The sequence below is a fragment of the Heptranchias perlo genome, chromosome 20 (assembly GCF_035084215.1).
Source record: "Heptranchias perlo isolate sHepPer1 chromosome 20, sHepPer1.hap1, whole genome shotgun sequence".
Lineage (NCBI taxonomy): Eukaryota > Metazoa > Chordata > Chondrichthyes > Hexanchiformes > Hexanchidae > Heptranchias > Heptranchias perlo.
The window spans coordinates 30,250,083-30,272,741 of NC_090344.1; the positions used below are offsets into that span (position 1 = coordinate 30,250,083).

At 44.0% G+C, this 22,659-nt stretch overlaps 2 non-coding genes across 2 annotated transcripts; one reads left to right on the plus strand and one right to left on the minus strand.

Annotated features, from left to right (window-relative positions):
* Positions 1-2,436: 2,436 nt before the first annotated feature.
* Positions 2,437-2,510, plus strand: trnai-aau (transfer RNA isoleucine (anticodon AAU)). The gene has a single exon. It is a non-coding gene; the product is annotated as a tRNA-Ile (tRNA).
* Positions 2,511-8,844: 6,334 nt separating this feature from the next.
* On the minus strand, positions 8,845-8,918 carry trnan-guu (transfer RNA asparagine (anticodon GUU)). The gene has a single exon. It is a non-coding gene; the product is annotated as a tRNA-Asn (tRNA).
* Between the last annotated feature and the right edge of the window lie 13,741 nt (positions 8,919-22,659).

Genomic DNA, 22,659 nt, shown 5'->3' on the forward strand with positions numbered 1-22,659 from the left:
TCCCTTCAAATATTTATCCAATTCCTTTTTGAAAGCCACGATTGAATCTGCTTCCACCGTTTGAGACAGCACATCTGGATCATAACAACTCTGCGTAAAAAAAGTTTTACTCATTTCGCGTTTGGTTTCTTTGCCAATCACCTTAAATCTATGTCGTCTGGTTCCCGACCTTTCTGCCAATGGGAACAGCTTCTCTTTATTTACTTTTTCTAAACCCTTCATGATTTTGAACACTTCAATCAAATCTCCTTTCAACCGACTCTGCTATAAGAACAATCCCAACTTCTCCAGTCTGTCCACATAACTGAAGTCCCTCATCCCTGGAGCCATTCGAGTAAATCTTTTCTGCACCCTCTCTAAGGCCTTCACATCCTTCCTAAAATGCGGTGCCCAGAATTGGACACAATGCTCTGGTTGTGGCCGAACCAGTGTTTATAAAGGTTCAACATAACTTTCTTGAGTTTGTATTCTATGCCTCTATTTATAAAGCCCATGACCACGTTCTCAGCCTGTCCTGCCACCTTCAAAGATGTGTGCACATATGCCCCCAGGACTCTCCATTCCCGCACCTCATTTGTATCATTTAGTTTATATTGCCTCTCCTCATTCTTCCTGCCAAAATATATCACTTCGCACTTCTCTGCATTAAATTTTATCTGCCATGTGTCCGCCCATTCCACCAGCCCGTCTGTGTACTCTTGAAGACTATTATTATCCTCTTCACTGTTTACTACAATTCCAAGTGTTGTGTTATCTGTGAATTTTGAAATTGTTCCTGTACGGACAAGGCCAAGTCATTAATATATATCAAAAAGCAGTGGTCCTCGTCCAGACCCATGGAAAACAACACTGTCTACCTTCCTCCAGTCCGAAAAAAATCATTTCACCACGACTGTCTGTTTCCTGTCATTTATACAATTTAATATCCATGCTTTTATTCCATGGGCTTCAATTTTGCTGACAAGCCTATTATGTGGCACTTTACTTCATCGAAAAACTCAATCAAGTTCGTTAAACAAGATTTGCCTTTAACAAATTCGTGTTGGCTTTCCTTTATTAATCTACACTTGTCGAACTGGCTGTTATTTTTATCCCGTATTTATCGTTTCCTAAAGCTTCTCTCCCACCGAGGTTTAACTGACTGGCCTGTAGTTGCTGGGTTTATCCTTGCACACTTTTTTAAAAAGGGAGTAACATTTGAGATTTTCCAGTCGTCTGGCACACCCCGGACCGTGTGACTTACCCACTTTAAGTACAGCCAGCCTTTCTAGTACCTCTTCTTTATCAATTTTTATCCCATCCAGCATCTCCACGACCTCCGCTTTTACTGACTCTGGCAGCTTCTTCTTCTTTGGTGAAGACAGATGCAAAGTACTCATTTAATACTTCAGCCTTGCCCTCTGCCTCCGTGCATGCATCTGCTTTTCTGGCCCCGAATCTCAATTTGGATTCCGATGTGGTGCAATGTCAAGTTGCACACTAACTATTTCAAGTCAACAATATTAGTCACGTTTCATCAAATTCATTTATGGTGCATTTTCTTACAATGAAAACACGCATTGAAATCGGGGATATTGTATCGTCCCTTGGGGGTCATCGGACCACCAAATTTTGGGTTAAGAGCCGAACGCGCTAAATGATTGTACCAGAGAAAAACATCACATCGCATGATTAACAACATTAATATTTCACCGAGCGAAAGCTTGTGGTTGCAGTAACCAGTGAACGTTATTAAATTAATTCATGAAACTAATGAAATTCTGTGAAAGTTGAATAATTGTTGTAACCGATAACTTTATGCTGCAGAATCACGGAAATACTAACATGGATAATGAAACTTTAAATAAGTTTTTGTGCTTTGTATGTGATGCACTTTCACCGTTTTCCACTTTCCAGACTGCATTTTAAGGGTCTGGTTTCAAATGTTGATAGTTTACGACACCTGGAATTTGGTACAGCCGTTGTTAAAGTTAACAGGAAGGAACAAGAATTGTCCCTTCTCCAAGCACAAGTTGACGCCTGGGGGTTTATCCGAAGCAAGTTCCTCAATACTATGTTTTTATGCGGGAACTGAAATCGAGCTTTTTCACGTAAAAGGCGAACATGATAAGCACTACACCACGGAAACCTCAGCACACGATTTTGGCAGTACCTCAGGGTCCTGCCCACTGGTTTAACAGCGGAGCAGTGTTTCAGGGGTGGGCCCTTCACTGTTCAGAACATAATTATCACCAGAATTAAATTTGTCGCATTAAAGTGCTCCTTATCTGTTAATTTCTATTTATACCCTTGCCAGTTTTATGCAGAAACAAGTAACAATGTTTAAGGGATGTGGTGTGTTCAATGTTCCTGCAATAACCGTATAACGCAGTGTGAGAAGTGAAACACAGACCACCCAATGCGTGCCCCAAACCGATTGACGTAAAAAATAAAAATGGCCTGTTAGGTCAGTTGGTTGGAGCGTGGTGCAAATAACGCCAAGGTCGCGGGTTCGATTCCCGTATGGGCCATTAGTAATAAATGATATTACTTTAGTGACTTTGAAAATCCGGACTTGAGTGACACGGAAATTCACGCAAAAAGTCAGAGGAAATTGTATTTGAAATAGCATTCATTGCAATGTTTGATATATCTTTGCCCCTGGGACGGAGAAAAAAAATCTTTCTGTTAATTCTTCATTTATCCTTCTTTTCTCACTCACCTTTCCGTGTCTCCATCTCTTTCCGTCGGTCTCTTTTCCCATCTCTCCATTTTTTTCCATTTCCGGAACCATTTTTCCAGGTATGCTTTCTGACAAACATTATAACCTGTGTCACTCAGTGTCCGGGTATGTTTACTAACACACATTGCAATCTGTATCACTCAGTATCCGGGTATGTTTACTGACACACATTACAATCCGTGTCACTCAGTATCCGGGTATGTTTACTGACACACATTACAATCCGTGTCACGCAGTATCCGGGTATGTTTACTGAAAAACATTACAATCTGTGTCACTCAGTATCCGGGTATGTTTACTGACACACATTACAATCTGTGTCACTCAGTATCAGGGTGTGTTTACTGACACATATTACAAACTGTGTCACTCAGTATCCGGGTGTGTTTACTGACACACATTACAATCTGAGTCACTGAGTATCCGGGTATGTTTACTGACACACATTACAATCTGAGTCACTGAGTATCTAACAATGTGAAGCAACGAGTTTTATTCCCGCTGTGTTATCTCTCTGTCGGTTTGCTGATAAACGTTTAACTCGGGGCTTGTTCCCTTTGATGATCACAAGCAGTTAGAAACAGACAGAGCGGAGATGAGGAAAAGGCATCAGTTTCGGAATCAAATGCTTCAAATCACATGTTCGCCGGCGCTGAGAGAGGCAAATAACAGAGAAAAATGCAGAAAGAAATAAAGCGAAATAAAGATGCTATCAATATTTCTCATCCTTGATGCTTCTCTACTCCTTCCCCAAGCCTCCAGCGCCGGTTAAATTTTCTGTGTAAATTAATGCGAGATTCGACCCAAAGAACGAGATCCAAACAACCAAATTTTGCTGAAATTCGGGATTCAACCAGGGACTTTCAAATGTTTGGATTCTCAACTAAGCTATATCGACTCCATCCCAAGTTAGAGTGTATGGCGTTGCTTTGGAAAAAACAAACATGAACCGGGTGGAATTGCCTCTCCCGCTCATTCCTCACTTCGGGGGAATGGGACCCGACCAGATCTCGGAACTCAGGTTATGTTACTGTTCTGCTGATGATATCTTAATATTATCTTGTGTTTGGGCCACTTTTAACCAGGTTCGTGGACACATTCTTCTATCATCCCGTCTCCCAAATCGCGCCTCTCTCTCATTCATTCTTTCATCCATTGAATCCATCAGGTAGCGGGAATCAGAGCTCACCCTCAAACCCCCAACACACAAACCCCCAGTCAATAATTTACACTCTTTATCAACACAAAATGGTAATACACCAGGGGACACTTCACAGTTATGGACACGGAACGAAATACACCAAAGTGTTTATAAACACAAAAAGTGGACACACCAGGGGAGACCACACAGTTTTGGACACGGAGTGAAAAACACTTTAGTTTTCATGAGAAGTTACAGAACACGTAATGTCTGTAAAATTTCCATTCTTTTCCCGGCACTGATGGGCTCTGAAGGGAGAGATGGGCCCGCAGACACTCTGATCCGCACTGATCCCGAGCTGCAGGTGAATTGAAATAAATTTCAATCAGTAGCAGCGAGCGGTTGGAGAGAGATCAAGGTCCAGAATCAAGGAGGACATTTCTGATACTGCCCTTGAATCTAATTTATATCAAATACTCCTTGAACTCTCTGCCGGGGGAATTTGGAACTGAGGATCGCTTGTGAAATCAGCCTAAAGATAAAAACACAAACCACCCGAAGTGGGGCTCGAAACCACGAGCCTGACAATAGAAAACTCAGCACAGGCCTGGGATATTCCTGCTCTGTGGGGCTCAGTGCCACTCCGGGTGAGATCAGGAAACGCACCCCAGAACGGAAACTGTGCTTTTCCTGCTTTGTTTGGAGCAGGCGAACGGCATCTGCCCAGTGTGACTGCGTCGATGAGTTTCCAGCTCTGATGGGTAATTGAATTCCTTCCCACAGTCCCCACATTTCCACGGTATCTCCGTGGTGCGGGTGTCCTTGTGTCTCTCCAGGTTGGACGATCAGTTGAAGCCTCGTCCACACGCAGGACACGTGTACGGTTTCTCCCCGCTGTGAATGGTGCGATGTTTTTTCAGACTGTGTAACTGGTGAAAGCTCTTTCCACAGTCAGTGCATTGGAACGCTCTCACTCGGGTGTGTGTCTCGGTGCTTTTCCAGTCACACTGATGTTTGAAATCTTGTCCCACAGACAGAAAAGACAAACATTTCTCCTTCCACATTCAAAGGTTGTTGATATTCAGGTCCTGGTGAATCGAGTGACTCTGTCAGATCTTGATGTGATATTTGGTTTGAATTTCCCGTCTGCAAATCCTCCCCTTCTAATACCCTGTAAAAGTTTACAAAAGTCATCACTCTAAATAAAGGATCGAAATTTGGAACAGACAATTCTAGTTTCTGTGGAACTTTCCATCCTCTCTTTTCCGCCAAAGCCGTAAAACCCCGTCCCACACACTCTCCCTCCTCCCTGTGCTGAAATCCAAACCCATCCCACCATCTCCAATATTTCTTCCCTCCACTCCCAGTTTTCTTCGTCCCTCTCCTCTGATTGGGTTCAGTTCTACACCCGCTGTGGGCAGAGTGAGAATAAAATAAATGAGGCACTGGGACCCTGAAGCCCCGCCCACTCTTTGTTCAAGGTCACTCGGACCCTGAAGCCCCGCCCACTCTTTGTTCCCGATCACTGGGACCCTGAAGCCCCGCCCACTCTTTGTTCCTGTGCCAAGATGGCCGCGCATGCGCCAAGATTCTACCATGACTTCCGCTCGCAAGATGGCGGCCAGTCACACTGCTTTTCGGACGGCTGCTGGTCGGGCCTGTCACCGAGGTGCAAACACCGGGCCTGTGGACTCGTATTTGTGGCCTCAAGATGCGATCAGCTGCTTGTGAAGCTTCTCCGCCTACCCACAGGTCCCATTCCTCCCCCGTCTTCTCCCGGCCTCCGACTCGCCTCTTCCTCCTCAGTCCTTCGCCACCACTCGCACTGCTCATGCTCAGAGCACGGCCCGGTCCTGCCACTGCGCACGGTTCTCCTGTAGTCATTGATAGGGCACATTCTGAGGCGCGGGGGATTGTGGGGAAATGCCCCGCCATTGAATGCCGGAATTGCCGAACAGAAAATTAATCATTGTCATCCCATCGAGGTTGGTGCCAGGGAGGCAACAAACATAATAAATAAATTATACAGAAACCCGAGTGCTCAGCCCTTCACCATGGTGCGAGGTAAACTGGCCGCTACTTGTCCGTTCGTAAGTCGCAACTCAGGCCCGACCCGCCCAGTCTGGTTTAATTGCTAAATGTTCTCTAACTCGAATTCAGACCTGTCATTCTCAGGGAAACTGACGAGGTCTCAATTTTTCTGTGCCCTACCCGAGAGCCAGTTAATGGCTTTAATAAGCTGGCAACAATTTTTGCAAAAGTGAAAAGAGGAGAAAAATTCCACGAGCGATGCCTCAATACACAAGGGACCACGAACACTGTGACACCAAATCGAGGGCAACTGACACGGGACACCAAATCCGGGAACAACTTACACTGAGACACCAAATCCAGGACCACTGACACTTGGGCACCAAATCCAGGGACCACTTACACTGGGACACCAAATCCACGAAACACTGACACTGAGACACCAAATCCAAGGACACGTGGACAGGGACACCAAATATAGGGACCACTTACACAGAGACACCAAATCCAGGGACCACTTACATTGGGACACCAAATACAGGGATCAGTTGCACAGAGACACCAACTCCAGCGACCACTTATATGGTGACATCCTTTTTGCACCTTCTCCAGTATCTCTATATCCTTCATATAATATGGAGACCAGAACTGTTCACAGTACTCCAAGTGTAGTCTAATCAAGGTTTTATACAAGTTTAACATAACTTTCCAATTCTATCCCTCTAGAAATGAACCCTAGTGCTTGGTTTGCTTTTTTATGGCCTTTTTAACCTGCATCACTAATTTTAGTGATTTGTGTATCTGTGTCCCCAGATCCCATTGCATTTCTACCCCATAGACACTCTTATTGTACAAGCAGTATGTGGCCTCCTTGTTCTTGCGACCAAAATGCTCCACTTCATCCTCATCTTTAATAAAATTAATTTGCCAATTACAGCCCCATTCTGCAAGTTTATTAATGTCTTCTTGTATATTCTTGTAGTCTTCATCAGTATCAGCTATACCCCGCCCCAAACTGGTGTCATCCGTAAATTTTGATATTGTACATCCGATTCCCGAGTCCAAATCGTTTATATAAATTGTGGCCATGATGTGGAGATGCCGGTGATGGACTGGGGTTAACAATTGTAAACAATTTTACAACACCAAGTTATAGTCCAACGATTTTATTTTTAATCCCACAAGCTTTCGGTCCATCACCGGCATCTCCACATCATAAATTGTGAACAGTGGTCCCAGCACCGATCCTTGTGGAACACCACTTTCCACCTTTTACCAGTCTGAGTAGCGAACCTTAACCCCTACTTTCTGCTTTAATGCAGTGATCAAGAGAAACTTCTTTACACAGGGAGTTGTGAAACTGTGGAAATCACTTCCAAAGTTCTGTCATGACAAGTGGCCTCATGTATTTATCCAAGACATCACACAGCCCAGTCATTTACTCCAAATATTGATGCAATGGTTCAAGCTAAGAGGTTCCAGGTATTGGGAGCAGCAGTAGCAATAAATAAAATCTAAACGTAAGTAAGTACCAATATCGTTCATCTTCATCTATTTCTAGTTTAATAACTTTTGCTGAATGTGTCCCATGCCAATTGCCATAATATCGGATCAGGCTCATCATCCAAAATGAGTTTGACAAGCCTAAGATAGACAATCTGAAGCGGATTACCCTCATCCACTAACCCAGCAACTTCTTCAAAAAACTCAAGCAAGTTTGCAAGACACGACCTTCTTTCCCGGAAGCAGTGTTGAGGATCTCTAATGGCGCCTTCTCCTTCCCCGTGGTCATAAACAGCATCTCTTCGGATCCCTTCAAGCATATTCCCTCTGATCGATGTCACACCGATGGGCCTGTCATTCCCTGGCTCTGATTTGTCCCCTTTAATGAAAATGGAAACGACGTAAGCTATTTTCTAATCTCAGGAGACAATCGCTGACTCTACTGAGCTGTTGAAGATACACGCAAGGGGCTCACAGAGAACCCGTCTCATCTCTTTAAACACCCGTGGGTGAATATCATCGGGACCTGGAGCACAATCTCTTTTGAGATTTCGTATTTTATCCAAGATGACATCCCTTTCTATTTTAATATTAATGATGTTATTGTCGACAGCACATCCCACAGCTGGAATCTGAGCATCATCCACAGGAGTGTAGGCTGATGAGAAATAGTCATTTAACAGCTCTGCCATAGCCTGGGAATCTGTCCTGAACTGCCTTTCAGTGGACCTAAACTATCTTGAATGGTCTTCTGACTCCTGACGCAGATGAAAAGGCGTTTGCTTTTATTCCCACAATTGTGCACCATCTGCTTTTCCAATGATCTCGTAGCTTGTCTAATGGCTGCTTTTGTCTCCCTCGATTGTGGGTGATATTTGACACTATCCTCCTGTAAACTGAATTCATCCTGATCTGACCTGAGTTAAATGTAAGACAGTTCGGGGAGTAAGGAATCATTCACCCTGAGACCTAAACTTACAGGTAAAACCCCAGACGGTTCCTTCGTAAGGTTTCCTCTGGTTCCTCGGCATATATTTGTCAGGATGCCGAAACCCAGCTTTCTTACAGTCCACTCCTGGAGGTCCCACTCCCTGAGCCTACAACCTTCAGCAGTGTCAGTGGTGGAGTTCACAAATGAACTGAAACCCTTCGGAATGCGAAAACAATTTTGCGTTTCCGAAATAAAAGGACTGACATTTATTGTGGAAACAGTCTGGTGTCGCTCACTGCAGAAACATCCATGTCAGAGTGAAGCGGCTCTCCTGAAATCTTTCGACCTTGTCTGTCAAGAAGAATTCTGATTTCCGTGAAGGCAATCTCAGGTTAAATGGTGGAAGATTGGCCGTGCTCAGCTGGCCATCGAAACCGTGCATTTTTTTGCAGACAAAACATATATTTGAAACCAGGAAATACGAGACCATGAAACTTAAGGTAAAATTTTCCCCACCGTCCCTGGGTGGGCTCGAACCACCAACCTTTCAGTTAACAGCCGAACGCGCTAACCGATTGCGCCACAGAGACACGACAGGTTTGTTTTTGAGCCATTAATTCAACCAGCTAAAAATTCAGGTTGCCGCGATCAATATAACCTCTCTCTGCTATCAGTTTACTTTTCCAAAATAAAGGGTGTGAAGTTTGCACGAGTGAAAATCTGTGCTCTATTATTTCTGAACATTAAACTCACCTTGCCATTAAACATCTGTATGTTGGAAGTCTTAGTCGCATCGTGGCAGAGAGGATTGATTTTTCGAGCTGTGATTCTCCATTCTCTATTCCAGTAATATTCAGGTGTGGTGAAAATGAGAGGAGATGAAATGAGCAGGTCCAACGAGCAGGTCTGTGGCACGACACGGTGTCTACAAAGTTGTCGCTTGCACTTACAGTGCAGCGGACGGCAGTTTTCACCATTAAACCAGCAACTATGATGTTAAGAAAAAATGTGGCCGACAAACATTCGATTTCCGCGCGGTGATACTGGGTCAGAGTAAAGTTCAGTTAATGCGATTGCCGAGTGGCGAGAGGGTGGATTTGGAACTCCTGTGCGGCTGCACTGCGCATTGTCCAGATCTGCTTGGAGCGATATTCATTCAATTCATCACTGACAGGGACAGTTTGATTCAATGACTCTTTTCTCTTCTAATTGGTGAGATTTCAAAAGTTGAAAACAACCCGTGCTGACCCCAACCTCGCCACTTACACGCTGACAGATACAATGCGGTCACAGTCTGCTTCATTGAGATGAAAACCGAGAGCGATTTCACAGTCGAATGCAACGCGAACAAAACTCATTTAAAGAAAGTGCAGGTCACAGAGGTGCATTTAAAGTCCCGATTGTTCGAAGCAGATCTGGAAAATGCGCAATGCAGCCGCACAGGAATTTCAAATGAACTCTACGTGGAGGAAAATGAGTGACATGAGCAGAAGGAGATACCACGTGAAAGATTTGGACCCAGACCTGCTGCATGAGACTTTAAATGTTGTCCACCTTTAACTGTCGCTCATAGTGTCAGAACTGTCACTGTTATCATTAGCCTTCTTGCACTGCATCTCCTCAATAGCCCCAGGTTATCACAGCATCGCTTTCTTCAAATTGAATCCCAGTGTGAAAACTTACACGATTTCAAACCTGAGCAAAGGTGTGTGAGATTGGAAGGAGAGTGCGAGTGGAGATCATGGACCGGGGTGTGGGGGCAGTGATATCATAACCTGAGCATTAAGATATCCCACATACCAAAGAAGCAGGGAGATGAGATCTTTGTGTCTATTTTTCCCGGCATGTGCAAAATCCATCCCTTCTCAATGGCCAGTACCGTTCTTTCCCTCTCGCTCCCTGCTGTCCAGGTCAGGATGGGATTCATGAATTCCCCTGTGTTTTCATCAAGCATCTAATTCACCTGGCAGCTGGAGGAGTAGAGGAAGCGGGAGGGGAAGAAAAGTTAGAAACAGGAAATGCCACGTGAAACGGGCCGAATCTTGTGTGTTTCAGTTGCTTCAAATGATCCACGGCAGCCCTGCCTCGCCTCGTAGCTTTCCCAGGAGCTGCATCGATTCGGCCTGTGCGTGCGTGCATTTTGTAAATGGAAACAGAGACATCCGCTGCTTGTGGGAGTATTTCACCTCAATTTTCCATTTCACGCACAGGCCTACCCGCACTCGGTACTGTCATGGCCTGAACACGTCTTTCGTGTTCTCAAGGAAAATGCCACTTTGTGCGAGCAGGTGTTTGGACTGGACTGCACTGAGCTGAGTCACTGAGGATATTCAATTCATGAAATCAGTACTTCAATCAGAAAACATTCTTCACTCACTCATCCTGATACATAAGCGTCTCGATTCTTGAATTATTGTTTGATTCATTGCAAAATCGGAACAGGAATAGGCCATTCAGCCCCTCGAGCCTCCAGGTTAATACATACTACTTGAGGTGGGGTGCCCAGAACTGAATGCAGTCCTCCAGATGGCGTCTCACCAGAGCTCTGTGCAGCTGTAACATAACTTCCACCTCTTTGTATTCGAACCCTCTATCGATAAACGGGGAGAGTGAGAGCTCAAGAGAGAAAGCGAGAGAGAGTAAAAGAGGGAGAGAGAGCACTATGCATTGGACAAACTTTCGCAGGAGTTCATTTGAAACCCCACTGAGCTTTCGAACCACTTGCTCTACCGCATCAAACGTTCATAAGCAGCATATGGGTAATGTGAAATCATATAATTCATAACCGGTTTAGTCGCGCAATGGGGAGCACATCGGACTTTTCGCTCAGAAATTGTGTGTTCGCATCGAACCACCGTTGAACTTTAGTTCGTTGATTTCGGAGCTAGGAAGTGAAATTTTGCAGCAAAACCGGAACAGGATCATTAATATCTGTCAAGGAAGGGAAACAGCCCCCATCCACTTCCTCTGATACAAGTGGCTCCAGTCCCACCCGAATTTATAATGCTTAATCCACTCTGAGCTGGATTGGCGAAACACTCTCAAGAAGGAGGCTCGTCATCTGCTCACCGCGAAAGTCAATCTGCTGGACTTCCAGCTCTGTCAGACGGGATGTTCCTTCAGACAGGTTTCTAACTGGACACATTCATCCTGCTGCGGTGCGAGCATTGGTGCTTGAGGGGTAGAATTCTTGCTTGCAGTAATTCTATTCCTGTAAAACTAGCTCCTGAAGATCGCAAGATGGAAAGTATTGTGGCTGAGCGGTCTAACGCGCTGTTTTAAAGCTCAAGCTAAATCCCATAATTTGTAGATGGATCAAAATCATAGTTTGTGGCTCCAATTCCGAAGCCTCCCTCTGTAAACTAAGAAGACTAAACATCTCATCTGCGATTGCGACAGAGTAGGCTGGAGGAACCACATGGCTGAACAAATAACTAGATGCATTACGAAACACACCAATTGTAAATAGAAACTTAGAAAATTGGAGCAGGAGTCGGACATTCGGCCGTTCGAGCCTGCTCCGCCATTCAATACGATCATGGCTGATCCTGGACCTCAATACCATATTCCCGCTCTCTCCCCATACCCCTTGATGCCTTTTGTGACTAGAAATCTATCCAGCTCCTTCTTACATATATTCATTGACTTGGCCTCCACAGTCTTGAGTGGTAGAGAATTCCACAGGTTCACCACGCTCTGAGTGAAGAAATTTCTCCTCATCTCAGTCCGAAATGTTCCCATCTGCTATTGCAACAGCATACGCCGGAGGAACCACACGGCGATGCAAAGAAGGAGATGCATTTTGGAACGCACCAATTGTACGTTCAACTCCGGCCGAAATTTTCACAAGGAAAAGGATTGGTTGGTTTCGGTGGGCCTCGAATAACAACCTCGCCATTTCCCGGCCCTGGACTGTCAGAAAAGGACCGCGCACTGACTGGTTGCACCGCTCGAGCCCAGTCACTTTGATCACCTGTCCCACTCAGCTGGAAAGAACCTTAAGGTGAGAGGCCCTTACCTGTGGAAATGTGTCCAGTCATTGCGATGAAAATAATATCTGCACTTTCACTTTCAGCTTCTTTCACATCCTCTGCTCCATCGCACGACAATCGGGTTTTCTGCGAATCGGCCAAAATGAACATTGGCAGAAATTCTAACAGCAGTGGGATTCAAACCCACGCCTCCGTAGAAATTTGATGGAACATCTGAGACCGCGAGGGCACGCTACCATAATGTCACAGTAATGTTTAAAGAGCTGTTTAATGCTCAAATAAATGAATTGAAGCTACTTTGACCGCATTTACCCCGTGCTGGGGTTGTTCTCCTTGGAGCAGAGGAGATTTCATAGACGTGTTCAAAATAATGTAGGGTTCAGATAAAGTAAATAAATAGAAACTGTTCCCATTGGCGGAAGGGTCGAAAAGCAGAGGACACAGATTGAAGGTGATTGGCAAAAGACCCAAAGGCGACATGGGGAAACACTTCTTTACCAACGAGTAGTTGTAATCTGGAACGCGCAGCCTGAAAGGATGGTGGAAGCAGATCCAATCGTGGCTTTCAAAAAGGAATTTGATAAGTACTTGAAGGGAAAAAATGCAGGGCTGCCGGGAAGGAGCGGGGGAATGGGACTCACTGGATTGCTCTTACAATGAGCCTGCACGGGCTCGATTGGCTGAATAACTTCCTTCTGTACTGTAACCATACCTCAAGGGCAATGAGGGATGGGCAATAAATGCTGGCCTCGCCAGCGACGCCCACATCCCATGAACGAACTCAAAAAATAATGACTGTATAATTCTATTTATACAGTTTATTTTCATTGCATGCATTTCTCTATCTATCCCTGTCTCTGTCTCTTGTGTTATCCCCTGATGGACTTCTCAGGCTTCCTTGAACGGTGATGGCTGATCTAACCTGCAACACCAGCAGAGGAGGTTAAAGAAAGATTGGGACAGGAGGAAAAATAAAGGGGCAATCCAGCTGCTGCAGCCAATGTCTACACATTAATGCCTCTTCTCTGTCGCAGTGAAACAGAGGCACCAATTTGATTAAAGTATACTTATAGTAGATTGTATATGAACACCATTCCGAGACAGACGGCAAACATATCATGGAATCATAAAATCATAGAAAGTTACCCCACAGAAGGAGGCTATTCGGCCCTTCGTGTCTGAGCCGTCCGAAAAAGATGTATCGAGCCTCAACCCACTTTCCAGAGTTTGTTCCACAGTCTTTTGGGCCAAACCCTCTGCCTCCATGAATCGATCCCCTTGATGCTCCCGAATCAGAGTCGGGTTCTCACTCCCTGTTTAATGTTTACATGCCTGTGGAAGACTTTTGGATTGCCTTTTATGTTGGCCGCCAGTCTATTCTCATACCCTCTCTTTGCCCCTCTTATTTCCCCTTTCAGTTCCCCTCTGAACTTTCTGTATTCTGCCTGGTGATTGAATAAAAAAAAGTTAGGATTTCCGTCAGCCTGAAACAGAAAGTTATTAGTTGATTAATGGCTATTTGAACAACTATTCGTCTTTTTTCAGAGTTTAATGAGTATTGCGAAATTAATACAGTAAACTATTTTGTAGAAGTTAATTCCCTGAACGGGAAAGGGACCCGCCTCCCACACTGAGAGCATTTGCAGACGGCAGCTACCTTCTGAGGGTTTCCTAAACGAATGTATGCAGCAGCGTTTCTGTAGTGTAGTGGTTATCACAATCATCGAACACGCGAAAGATCCCCGGTTCAAAACCGTACAAAAACATTTTTGGGCTGCCTCCATGAGTCGATCTCCTTTGTGGTCCCGAATCAGAGTCGGGTTCTCACGACCCGTTTAATGTTTACATGCCTGTGGAAGACTTTTGGATTGCCTTTTATGGTGGCCGCCAGTCTATTCTCATACCCTCTCTTTGCCCCTCTTATTTCCCCTTTCAGTTCCCCTCTGAACCTTCTGTGTTCTGCCTGGTGAATGAATAAAAAAAAAAGTTAAGATTTCCGTCAGCCTGAAACAGAAAGTTATTAGTTGATTAATGGCGATTTGAACAACTATTGGTCTTTTTTTAGAGTTTAATGAGTATTGCGAAATTAATACAGTAAACTATTTTGTCGAAGTTAATTCCCTGAACGGGAAAGGGACCCGTCTCCCACACTGAGAGCATTTGCAGACGGCAGCTATCTTCTGAGGGTTTCCTAAAACAACGTGTGGAGCAGAGGCTCTGTAGTGTAGTGGTTATCACATTCGCCAAACACGCGAAAAGTTCTCGGTTCAAAACCGGGCAGAACCTTTTTTGGGCCATCCCCTCTGCCTCCATGAGTCGATCTCCTTGATGCTCCCGAATCAGAGTCGGGTTCTCACGACCCGTTTAATGTTTACATGCCTGTGGAAGACTTTTGGTTTGCCTTTTATGTTGGCCGCCAGTCTATTCTCATACCCTCTCTTTGCCCCTCTTCTTACCACTTTCAGTTCCTCTCTGAACTTTCAATATTCTGCCTGGTGAATAAATAAAAAAAAGTTAGGATTTCCGTCAGCCTGAAACAGAAAATTATTAGTTGATTCATGGCGATTCGAACAAGTATTCGTCTTTTTTTTAGAGTTTAATGAGTATTGCGAAATTGATACAGTAAACGATTTTGCCTCAGTTCATTCCCTGAACGGGAAAGGGACCCGCCTCCCACACTGAGAGCATTGGTAGACGGTAGCTGTCTTCTGAGCGCTTCCTAAAACAACGTATGCAGCAGAGTTTCTGTAGTGTAGTGGTTATCACGTCTACTAAACACGCGAAAAGTCCCCGGTTCAAAACCAGGCAAAACATTTTTTGGGCTGCCTCCATGAGTCAAATCTCCTTCATGCTCCCGAATCACAGTCGGGTTCTTACGACCCGTTTAATGTTTACATGCCTGTGGAAGACTTTTGGATTCCCTTTTATGTTGGCCGCCAGTCTATTCTCATACTCTCTCTTTGCCCCTCTTATTTCCCCTTTCAGTTCCCCTCTGCACTTCCTGTATTCTGCCTGGTGATTGAATGAGAAAAGGGTTAGGATTTCCGTCAGCCTGAAACAGAAAGTCATTAGTTGATTAATGGCGACTTGAACAACTATTCGTCTTTTTTCAGAGTTCAATGAGTATTGCGAAATTAATACAGTAAACTATTTTGCAGAAGTTAATTCCCTGAATGGGAAAGGGACCCGTCTCCCACACTGAGAGCATTTGCAGACGGCAGCTGTGTTCTGAAGGTTTCCTATAACAACATATGCAGCACAGTTTCTGCAGTGTTGTGGTTATCACGTTCGCCACACACGAAAAGTCCCCGGTTTCAAAGCGGGCAGCAATATTTTTGGGCCACCCACTCTTCCTCCATGAGTCGATCTCCTTTATGATCCCGAATCAGCGTCGGGTTCTTCCCACCCGTTTAATGTTTACATGCCTGTGGAAGACTTTTGGTTTGCCTTTTATGTTGGCCGCCAGTCTATTCTCATACCCTGTCTTTGCCCCTCTTATTTCCCCTATCAGTTCCCCTCTGAACTTTCTATATTCTGCCTGGTGAATGAATAAAAAAAGTTAGGATTTCTGTCAGCTTGAAACAAAAAGTTATTAGTTAATTAATGGCGATTTGAACAACTATTCGTCTTTTTTCAGATTTTAATGAGTTTTGCGAAATTAATACAGTCAACTATTTTGTAGAATTTAATTCCCTGAACGGGAAAGGGACCCACCTCCCACACTGAGAGCATTTGCAGTCGGCAGCTATCGTCTGAGGGTTTCCCATAGCAAAGTGAGCAGCCGAGTTTCTGTAGTGTAGTGGTTATCACATTCGCCTAACACGCGAAAAGTCCCCGGTTCAAAACCAGACAGAAGCATTTTGAAAATGTTACCCACTAAAAATCAATTCGTCTGAAAACAAGCAAGAATTCAGTCTGTGGTAAAATGTGAATAAAATACCACACCTCACAGAACCGATATATTTTCCATTCTCTGTATAGTTCAATACACATTCAAACACGACAGAAACACACATCTCGCCCTCATTCACGTTTCATGTCCCGACTGTGTCGGAAGCCCCTCTCAAAGCTGCACATTGCGATTGTTTTCAGTTGATTTGTGAGAGGTCATTAAAGGATCCTGCAGCGCTGCCTCTGTTTATAAATTGTAAACAATTTTACAACACCAAGTTATAGTCCAGCAATTTTATTTTAAATTCACAAGCTTTCGGAGGCTTCCTCCTTCCTCAGGTGAACGATGTGGAAATGAAATACTCGAAATGAAGTCGCATATATAATTCACAGAACAATGCTTGATGAAAGCAGACAGGTTTTTCAACCGCCTGTTGCCAAGGCAATCTGTGTGCAGACAGACAGGTGTTACCTGTTTATAAATACAGTTATAAACAGCATTGCAGCCGCGGCAACAAACAGATCAGTTTTTCGATGTTCGACGTTCCCCAGCTCCCGCATTGAGTGAGTCCACGAGAGCAACAACATTCAGGCCGCCTGTCCGGCCCCGCTCTCTCCAATCACACGTTGCTGGCGGGAAGCTGCCATTGCCGCTTGCAGACAGCGCATTACTGCCCATCCCTGGGAAAGAAGTTTACAACGAAGCTTTGACAACACATCACATGCATCGTCTGTCCCGTAGTTGTTGCTCCGCTGCGAAGACAGAACTTGCCAGCTGTTTCAAAATTTACAACCAGAACACTGGATCCTCAGATCACTACCCGTTTTAAAAGTCTGTTGCTCCACCAATTGAGCTACGCAGGCTCGCAATTTGTTAAGTTCCTATCGTACATATTCAATGTAGGACTCTGAATTATCCATCGTGGACGTCGAAATTGGGTGAGGGTCCCTGTTATAAAATTGTCAGCAACGTGTTGAGGAGAATCCTTGTTCCTGTTGAACATGATGTAAGAAACATGGACAGTGAACTCGTGAGTTTACAATTCTCGTGTTTGTGCCAAATAAGAACATAAGAACATAAGAAATGGGAGCAGGAGTAGGCCAATCGACCCCTCGAGCCTGCTCCGTCATTCAATAAGATCATGGCTGATCTGATCCTAACCTCAAATCTAAGTTCATGTCTAATTTCCTGCCCGCTCCCCGGAACCCCGAATTCCCTTTACTTCTAGGAAACTATCTATTTCTGTTTTAAATTTATTTAATGATGTAGCTATTATTTAACAATGTCTTGTCATTCGTTAGCAGCAATTAAAATAACACTTTACCCAGTGGCTCAAAAGCTAAACTTGTCCCACACGGGAGCTGTAAAAGGCCTCTCGACCTTTCAGCGTATTAACATCTGTAAGCTGAATAATTTCTCCCGTTGCACAGTGACACCAGGGAGAATATTTCCCATCCAGATTTTCCCCAAACGAAACTTCCAACTGATGAATATCCGCTGAACGAAAAGAAGAATTGTATGTTTAGTTCTTTAGATTGAAAGTTCTCGTACCGGCCCCTTTGCCATATCAGCTGCCGCTAATCGCTCCCTCTCCCCCTATAAACAAGTAAATTCACACCTACTATTGCAAGACGGTAGGCCAGAGGAACCCAAGTGCTCACATGTGAACACTAAGAAGTCGATGCGTTATGGAACATACCAGTTGTACCTTGAACTCAAAATGTTCGATTGTTCCAGATGAGGCTCAAACTCACAACCTGGGCATTTCTGGAGTTCATAAAAGTACCGCACGGTGAGCGCTTGCGCCACAAGAGCAGCGCGCAATCGGTCCGATCAGTGCTCCCGTCAAACAGCTTCATTTTCCGTCTCTGAATTATCGCTTTGTGATCTTTCTCCGATTTCTCCAAGAAGCGTCCAATCAAGATGCGCTTCGATAAATATCCGCAGTGAACTTTAAAAGCCCTGGAATCTGAAACAAAACCCCAGAAGATAAGAACTTTTATTGATCTTATTATTAACTAAAGGACAACTTTTGATGGTGCTTTAAGAAGGATTTGGAAAAAGTGTGAAATGAAACTAAGAAACTCTCTCTGGGCTGTCGTTGATTGAAGAGATGGGCGTTATTTCAGTTGAAAACCGAGGCTCGGAACTTTCTGATGGAGAAGTGAGACAGAAGATTGTGGTTAGTGGCAGTTACCGGGGAGATCTAGAGGAGAGGGAGAAAAGTCAAAGTCACAGCTGTGACAGCTCAAGTGCTCCGCTTATCTGTAATATTTTAAAAGTAATGTAAAATACAGGACAAACCGATTTGGTATCGGTTCTCAAAAATACTGAAGGATACAGGTTCAAAGGGGGATTTGTGAAAAGGGAACAGATTTCAACGCCAGACCGTAATCATTCCACATGAATCTGAAGCGTCTTGAGGAAAATGGCAGCGCGAACTGTGATGTTCGTGTCATCACTTCAATGACCCTCCAATGACCGACAGCATCTTTGAACGAGTTGTGCAGCAAAACCGTGAGTGAAGCCGCTTTGCATTTGTCAAACGTGTAGGTGACGATATTGGCGTTAATAAGGGTCGATTTCAATTATTTGAAATCTCACCATACCTCTTGATCCGAAAATCGATGATGAAATCGGGTTTTTCCTGTAGGTCGTGAATTGAAGGGAAAGGCGCATCAAACAGATCAGAGAAATGAAGAGCAGAAAATGTGGATGAAATTTGTACGAGTGAAAATCCCTGTTTTTCGGAAGACTCTGACCCCAATGGTGGAGAGGATTGATATTTCGAGCTGTTATTCACCAGCCTTAACTTCAGTAATTTCCCGTTTGCTGACAATGAGATGAGACGGAATGAACAGGTCTAACGAGCCGGTCTGTAACACAGGACAATAATTCAGTGCAGCTCGTTACCCAGTCACTGGGCTCCGTTATAGCCGCTCCTGTCAGTCACACACAAAGATAAATTGTAAATCGGAAACAGAAAGAGTTAATATATAACACTTCATATCAATCACCATTTTTTTCCTCTTCCCGGCTTTTAAAACAATCTGTTACACAGTTTGTCAAACCCAAAACAGCCTCTGGTATTTGCTGATCGAGAATTTCAGTGGAAATTGGGACCGTCACTTAGTATCGGAACAAATATACCCGCTGAGGTTTCGGTGTTGTTACTGGTTTGTTTATATCAGTGAGTGACTGGTTTTAAACTCGGTGAGGATCTAAACCTGAGGTAAGAGCCTGGGATAGACAAAAGATTCTTCAATGTATCAAGTTAAAATACACTGATTCCACCAACACTGCACATCACATCCCTTAAACATTGTTACCTTTTACTATGTAAAACTGGTGCGGATGGAAATGGGAAATACATGAAAAAACCTTCATTGTATCCAACTTATTATTATTATACAAACAATGTACAGCCTATCCCATAAAAAAGACTCAATGTAAAACCAGTCGCCAGTTCCAGATCCGCTGTGCGGGTTATGTGATTTGCATCCGATTCTGACTGACTTAGTATCAGACGCGCTCCCGTCCACAGTAAACGGATGGGGCCGGATCCATAAGAGAAAAATGAGGACCGACCTCCGCATAACCTGTCCTCATATTTTAACCATTTTAGCCCCGGTATCATTCTGGTCATTCGGCGCTGCACCCACTCCAAGGCCAATATTTCCTTCCTGAGATCTGGTGCCCAGAGCTGAATGCAGTCCTTTAAGTGGGGTCTCAGCAGAGATTTCTATCTGCAACATTCTCCCCCCCCCCGCCCTTTGAATACCAGCTTCCTTGAGATAAAGGCCAACATCCCATGAGGCATTTAAATTAATTGTTCTACCATTCCACTGGCTTTTAGCGATTTCTGTACTTGGACCCCTAAATCTCTCTGCTCCTCCACAGTTCCTAGCTTCTCACCATTTAGAAAATACTCTGATCTATCTTACTTCAGTCCAGAGTAGATGAACTCACACTTCTCCATATTGAAAGTTTGAACAGACTGGGCCTCTTCTGTATAGAAAAGTGAAGGCTGAGGGGTGACCTGATATAGGACTTTAAGATTGTCCAATGGTTTGATCGGGTAGACGTAGATAAGGTGTTTGCATTTGTGGAGGTGGGGACTCCAAATCATTGGGGCAATGAATATAAGGTAGTCACTATTAAATTCAACATGGCATTCAAGAGGAACACAATCACCCAGAGAGTGGTTAGAATGTTCAATTCGCTCCCACAAGGAGTAGTTTAGGCGAATAGCATGGATTCGTTTCCGGCGAAGCTGGAAAATCAAATGGAGGAGAAAGGAATATAAGGGTTTGCTCATAGGGTTAGATTAAATGGGGATGGCGGAGGCTTGTTTGCAGCATAAACACCGGCATTGTCTAGTTGGGCCGAATTGCCTGTTTCCGTGATGTACATTCTATGCAATTCTATGTTACTCCATCTGCCACAGTTTTGCCAACTCTCTAAATTTATCAATTTCCCTTTGTAACTTTATGCTTCCATCTGCACGACTCACTGTGACACCTATCTTGGTGTCAGCGACACACGTGGATACACGGCTCTCTATTCCTTCGTCTATGTCATTGATATACCGGGACTCTGTCTCCCACCTTCTAACCAACTCGCTACCCATTTCATTAGGTTGCCTTAAATTCCACGCACTGTCATTGTCGTTAACAGTCTCTTATATGGTACCTCATCGAATACCTCTGGAAGTCAATATCATTTAACAACCATGGACACTCCATTATCCACCACGTTAGTTACATCTTCATAAAGTTCAACTAGTTTTGTTAGACTTGACTTACCCTTTACAAATGCATGCTGGCTCTCTCTGATCAATTCATGTTTATCCAAGTGCTCAATCTTTCTTTCCCTAACATCGGATACTGGCAACTTCCCCACAACGGATGTCAGACTAATAGGTCTATAATTTCCAACATCATCTCTGCTACCCATTCAAAATAATGGAGTGACATTGAAATTGTTTCCATTAAAGGAACAATTCCTGAATCAAGAGAGTTTGAACGATCATGACTAAAGCATGTACAATTTCCTCACCTAGTCCTCTCAGTCCCCTGGGATGGTAACCATCAGGTCATGGAGATTTGTCTATCTTTAATCTAATTATTTTCTCCATTGCCATTATTTTACTTATACTGAATCCCCTTGATTTATTTACAGTTTTCCTCATATCTTTGATATGTTAGCCTCATTTATTTCTGTGAAGAACAAAGCAAAGTAAATATTTAGCAACTCTACATTTCAGGATTTTCAATTACAATATCACCTCCATCTGTCTTTAAGCGGCCCACATTACTCTAAGCCTCCCTTCTTTCACTTAATATACTGGTAAAAATCTTGACTTTTGTCCTCATTTTCCCTAACAGGTTTTTCTCCTTTTCCCTGTTTGGACCTCTTACGGTTTTTTTATTTTCAGCACCAAAATAAACAATACTTTGCTGTAAAGTTCATCTCAATAGTTCTTCACTTTCAGAGCGAGAATTGTCTAAACCGGGAATTTATTTAATGTAACAAATATAAGTGCACGTAATCATCCATGTATCAACGCACTGATGGACACACAAAGAAAAACAGAACGAGACATGCAGGCAGCATCGGGATGCACAGGTGAACGGACAAGCGAAACAGACAAAGATGAAACGGTCTGAACCCCAAACAGACAGTAACGTATCGCTGATAGATATTAGTGAGAGGAGGTAGGGCGAAGTTACCATGGATGGGCCCTGTGGCTTAGTTGGTTAAAACATCTGTTTTGTAAACAGAAAATTCTGGGTTCAACTCCCAGCAATGCCTTGTCCAACTAATTATTTTTACCTGATTTGTGGAATTAAGTGACAAAATGGCACATTGGAATTGGTATTTGTTCAGGTTTGAGGAGGAAACGGATATCAGATTGGCTCTTCCATAACGCCCTTTCATTGTACAGTCAGACCTCTCATAGAATGTGTCTGTAACGGGTTAACTTCAGACACGTTCTTGTTTCTGGGCTCGTTGGGGTTCGGGTACAATTCACGATTTGAGGTTCAACCCGGAAGCAGTCCTAATTTGGACCTAAAGTTGTGATCTTGACCTGCGGTGACAATCTTTGCAAAAGGAAAATGAAGTCCGCAGATCACTCCACCTGAATCTCCAGACCCCGAGGAATTATATCCCAGGCTGTTAACAGAAGCAAGGAAGGAAATAACGGAGGCTCTGACCATAATTTTCCAATCCTCCCTGTTTACAGGTGATATGCCGAAGGATTGGAGGACTGCTAAAGTTGTACTGTTGTACAAAAAGGGAGAATAGGATAGATCAAGTAATTACAGGCCAGTCAGCCTAACCTCCGTCAGGCTGAAGGTATTCTATTAAATCTACTCTGCACTTCCTCCACGGCCAAAACAGGGAGGAGGGGACTCTTGACTGACAAGCCTCAGCTCTATCAGG